The following is a 5,858-nucleotide window of genomic DNA, read 5'->3' as shown; positions in this document are numbered from 1 at the left end:
TCGCAGCGGTTTAACCGAAGGCGCCGCCGTGCGCGGGGCTCTGCCCGCCCGGCCCCGTGAGGCGGCCCGGGGGACGCGGAGCCCGGGAGGGCCGTCCAGCCCTGCCGTGAGGGACCCGCGGTGAGTGATGTGCGGTTCATAAAAGTTAGCTGAAAATCCCCGAAATCCCCGATTTTCAGAAGCCGCGTGTCTCTACGCGCAGAGTTCAGTTTTGTTGGTGTGGTCTTCAGCAGCGAGGGCGTACTGGATGCGTCCATTGGTTCTGCTTCACTCTGAAGTGATAGCTGTAAAACAGTGGCTTGGAAGAAATATATGTCTTCTGTGACAGCTTGCAAATTGGTTATTATCACGTTTGTTTTAGGTAAATAAGGACTTCTTTTAAGCCGACAAATATCGAAAAAAGCATGTTTAATGAAGCATGTTAGAATTTCAAGAATTAATCAGCAAATAGTTGCACAGTAGAAAACACTGTACTCTTAATCTTAGATCTCAGGTCTTAAGAGACATTAGATCTCCTAGAAAATTGTCCAGTTAAGCAAAATTATGAATTATAGTTAGTCCTATGGGAGGGCCAACCGTATCATTTAAGGAGCATGCAGAAATATGAGAATATGACTGGTCTATGTAGAAAGCACAGTCTGGTGAAATACAAGAGCTGGGTAGATGGTAAGACATTAGTAAGGAATATTTTGACTGCATTTGGAATGTATTAGATGAGTAGTTTTCTCAGTGAAAGAAGCCAGGCAAGCATTGATGTGGTTATCCAGCTTTGAAACTCCTTTAAGGAGAACCAGTGCCATGGTCAAGCTGGCTGAGGGGAGGCGGTGGGGAAGCTCATGGCATTGGGAGAGCGGTGCAGGAGGCAATGGAAGCCACCCTTGCTGTGCAGTGGAGGCAGCTGTGCCTGCTCAGGTGAAGGTGGTACACACGATGCAGTTTTTTACAGGCATCAGCACCAGCAGTGGGGTAGGGCTGCTCAAGGGGAAGCAGCAGTGCGTCTCTAGGAAGCCCTGGAGACCTCTCCTTTGGGGCAGAGGCAGGGCTCAGGCCATGGCCACTGTGGGTGACCAGTCCTGCTTCAGTCTGAGCTGGCCAAGAGCATTTCTGACAAGAGGCAGAAAAGAAAGGCTGTGTCCTGTCAGCAGAGAAGATACAAATTGCAATAGCACCTCGTGGCCAGCGTTTGTGTTTCCTTGATCTCTGAAGTCCTGTCATTGAAGTCAACAGAGCACATGGTTCATCTTCAACTGCTGGACACAGTGGGGAATGGAGGAACTGTGGTGTGGGGCAAAATATCCTGGTTTATCTCTTGGGGACCTCAGTTCACATTTTACTGCCACTTCCATTAGGATCAGCAGATACCATGGAACATGAAGTCATGGGGCAGAAGATCCTAGCAGGACTTCCCCACTACTAGAGCAGTCTCTGAACCCCCACTGTGTTTGCTCTGGAGCCTGTGTACCCCATAATAGCAGAAGAGAGTAAGGAATCAACAGACCTTTTGTACAGAGAAGGGTGATCACATTTTTTAACAGTTGGGCTGAATGGCACTGCTGCTTTAGGAGTGTTTACAGCTGTATAAAACATAGGCATCCTTTATAATATGCATGTTTTTATAAATAACACCCTATCTGCAAGGAGTATTCTACAACAAAATAAGAGTCAATAAATGTTGAAGTGTGATAAATTCAAAGACTGAGGAAAGATTGTAAAATTATCTGGGTCACTTGTTGGTAAGCATTCTGGTCTTTAATTATGAAAGCTTAATGAAGGAAATACAAGTGAGTGGAAGTAGTTTTGCATTTTGTATTATACAAAATGAGAAGTTTAGACAGCTGGTATTAATTGTCATAACTGACTGGCTTCAGTGGAGCTGATGGTTGATGCCAGCTCAGGATGTTCCCCTGTGCACGATAATTTTAGTATCTGCTTCAGTATCTGTAATTTGGTACAACAACTGGTAGTGTCATTCCAGAGCAGTTACAGGCAGGACATAAATGATGGCCATTTCCAGTTCTGTTCAATATTTTATTAAATATTCCAGTGCTGTGGGCTGTGTTTGCCTCTGCTTGGTGCTTTGGCTCCAAGCAGTGAGTTTCCAACAATCACAGTTTGGTTTTCTTATATAATGGAGACTTCCCTGCAAGTAGATCACAAAGAGGAGACAGATGGTAAACGTAACTCAGACCGTGCCATGAAGGGCTTATTTATAACTCACAGTACCCAGGAGGAGAGCAGGGGGCCCTTTGAAAGGAGAAATCACAGAGGAACTGGACCTTTTTTTTAAGTCCTGACTTCATACTCCTATTGTAAAGAGTGCTGTTTGGTTCAGGAAATGATGTTATTTTTTGTGTCTGTGAAGATGCTTATCAAGCCCCTGAAAAACAAGATTTTTTTAAAAAGAAAGCAAATTTTATTATTTATGGGAAGGGTTTTTATTTTTTAATCTGGTTAAAGCTGTACAACTTTTTTTTTTTATCAATTGAGGACTATGACCTGCTTTCAGAAATGGAAATTAATTAAATTTAAGGAGATAGATTTTGGGACTTGTGAGCCATCAAACTTTCTGTGTCCCCTTAATGGTTTTCTTTTTTGACTTTTTTTGCCCAAAGTAAGATTTTAGGGAGGCTGCATGAAAAGTTGAAAAAGTGCTATGAGCATAACAGGTCAAGGCATAGCTGAGCTGTTTGCTTGTCCATTTACAGTAAATGAGTAAGATGTTTGAAAGCAGTAATTTATTTTTTACAGAACATTTCTAATCTGTTGCCTGATTTCCTATGTGTTATTGCTTTTGTATTAAATTTTCACTTGAACTTAGAGATCCCTCTCTGCATTACAGCCAAGTCAAGTTAAGTGGCATTTTCTCTTTTTTCCAATTCCAGAGTTAGGACCATTGATCACTGGGTGCAGGTTAAATTTTTCTTGAGGAGTGGACCTTTCAAAGGGACCGTGCAGTCTGGTACTTTCAGTATAAAGCTCCTAACACCAGACTAACTTTATCAAAGATATGTCACTTAATTGTAGGAAAGGTAAAATGTGGAGAGAAAAAAAATTGCACTATTTTCAGGTGAATGTTGGAGTGATGAGACTGGGACAGCAAAGGGTAACAAGCTGAACTTGTTTTTTGATCATGGTTATGTTCAAAATTATCATCTGGGATTTTTTTTGAGTGGGAAGCTTCAATGAGGAGCTCTTACAGCTTCTGCTGAGGTATGTCGATCTTGGGAAAGAAGAGAAAAGATGAGACTGAATATTAAGACTGGACAGCTTTGTAATAGGAGAAACAGTTTCTGAAGTAAGCAACTAAACAGGCAGGCTTGTGTTGCCTCAAAAAATAAGAATTGCTTTTATTAGATGAACTCTGGGAAAATACAAAACAAGAATACATACATGTAAATGCACAATTTAATATAACTAGTTCATCTCAAAAGGGAATTAGTAGGTCAAGGTTTCTTGGGTTGGAAAATCTATTACTGCATACTTCTGCAAAGCTATTGGCAGATGAGGAAGGCACTGTTCTTCCACGATTTGTAGGTGTCAGGAGCTCCTGATGCAGCCACTTGGGTTTTCTCAGCACCAACTCATTGACTGTGAGCCTCTCCTGTTGCTGAGGCAGACGCAAAGGAGCTTCTGTCTGCAGTGGTTGTTCCTGAAGCCGTGGTCACTGCCTCACAGACCCAACCCAAAACTCAAGAGTGCTTCTTTTTTTCTTCAGTATTTTGATTGTCTTTATTGGAAATGACGCATCTGCCCTGAGGAGTGCCTGAGGCAGGGTCCAGCTGCTCATCCTGCTCAAGGTTTAATGGCCATGGAGAGGGATAGAAGTGCACACATGGGTGCTATCATGTTTAGCAGTGTGCTGGTGCTTTATATCAATATCTTTTAGCATCAGAGGTGGAGGTAGGATGACTTGCAGAGGCAAAATGCCATAGAGCCAGTTGGCTAACCTTCAAACATATTAGAGTTAGTGATGCCAATGAACTGGAAAGTAGCCTAAAGTAATAGCAGATATGGCAGTATTCCAAATGGCAGAAACATATCTGCCGTCTTGAAGGCCCACAACCTGTTGGACTGGCACTATTTTGGAAGTTCGGACAGCAGGAACTTGCAAAGAAGATTTCTTCCAACACTTCTAAGGAAAATTTCAGATTTGTTATCCCACTGTCAAGAGGTTCAGGTAATTGGAGCTATCAGAAAGGTTCAAGACAAAGTCTTGACTCAGGAACATCTTCTTACAATTAATTGCACATAATAAACGAGACTTTGGAATAGTAATTTTTGGGATGACTTTAAGATGAAGCCCTATCCATGGGGTACATTGCTGTGGTCAAGATTACTGATAACCTTACTTTGAGGTGTTGAGGTGAGATGGAATTTCTTGTGACAGATTATCTTTGAGTGTTCTCTGCTCCAGCCCCATGTCAAGGGTAAAAGGTCTCTGTGTCCCAGGTCACTTCAATGCAGGATTGCACCAATTCATGACATTCCTTTGTTGTCTGATGGGTTCCTGCAGTAAACCTTTGAGTCAGCTGCTGGATGTTAAGCTAAAGGCTAAAGGTTTCCAGCCCCAAGTGGGGAAGGAGCCATTAAATGACCAGAGTAGCAAAAGAAGAGAACAGAGAACTTTCTCTAAGACCTGCCTAAGAGAAATAAGGGAGTTAAAAGATCTGAAGTAAAGTTACACTGATCACAGTGGGGATTTTACTTACATGCATAGAAGTCAGCTAAGGCTTACATAGCTGTGAAACTCCTGCACAGTGTACAAATGGATGGCAAAGCCTATGGAGACCCTGAGGCTGCAGAATGCTGATGCAGTTATCTGCCTTTCTAGACTCCACACATTCGATAACATGCTACTGCTGACCTGAAACAATCTCAATAGGAACTGCCACTGAGTGATTATATGTTCATGTGCTCATGAGTGAGAAACTGAAATGCCTCGGATTCCTTTTAGTTAAATATTTGGTCAATTTAAAACTTTGCACAGTGTCAGGATGAATAATGGTTGAAAGGGAACACTAAAGTGCTCTGCAGAACATCTCTATTGAAGCCAAATTTGAAGAGTTTAGAACTTGTAAATCAAGGCAAGTGTTGAAAGTTAAATGCTTTTGCTTCATATGTTGTGACTGCATTCATTGGGAAAAACATCCCAAGATCTCTAAGAATCCCATTCCTTTTGTGTAGCTACAGCAGTGCCAGCGAGCACTGGTGATGTTGGTGTATTTTTGAAGAGGTTACATGGAAACAACTCTTAATATTATTTTCAAAAGCACATAAATATTTCTGTGTTTAAAATCTGTTTGCAATTAACACTTAGAGAATTTGAAAAATAAGAGCTTAACTTTCTGTATCATGAAAATCTCTGACTTCAGCTCCACTAAAGCGTAAGTTAGAAGTCTCTTCCAACACCAAGCTGCTTTTCCAGAATTTTTGCTTAAAATCTTCGAGCCCCTTATTTGCACCATGTTTGGCACACTCAGTTTAGGCTTTCCTGGGACTCAGAGGATCAATACAATACAGACAGCAGTAGCACTGGAGCCACATCATGATTTCCTTCCTCCCATGAGCTCTGAGAGACCTGAAGCTGAAAAGAAGAGAAAAAGAAGAGAAAGTGCCTTTCTCTTAGCTCCCTAGTATACAGTGTACTTTAAAATTTCTAACAATTTTCTTCTGAAAAATGCTTTGTAATTTCCAGAACACAGCTAAATTATACAAATGCTTTATCTGTACGTGGCTTACCCATCCCATTTTATAGTTTTTGCCACTACTTTTCCCTGGAGAACAGAAGGGACAGCGTTACTTTGCGCCCGTGTGCTGGGTGAAGGGCCGGAGATGGCAGCAGGGGCTGCCCCCGCCCA

At 42.0% G+C, this 5,858-nt stretch overlaps 1 protein-coding gene across 8 annotated transcripts in view; it reads left to right on the top strand.

Moving 5' to 3' along the window:
- NEXN (nexilin F-actin binding protein) overlaps window positions 1-5,858 on the top strand; it is a 23,025-nt gene that overhangs the window by 1,051 nt on the left and 16,116 nt on the right. The gene's annotated exons all lie outside the window — the stretch shown is intronic.

The sequence above is a fragment of the Geospiza fortis genome, unplaced genomic scaffold (genome assembly GCF_000277835.1).
Source record: "Geospiza fortis unplaced genomic scaffold, GeoFor_1.0 scaffold333, whole genome shotgun sequence".
Lineage (NCBI taxonomy): Eukaryota > Metazoa > Chordata > Aves > Passeriformes > Thraupidae > Geospiza > Geospiza fortis.
This window is presented reverse-complemented; position numbering and strand designations above follow the sequence as displayed.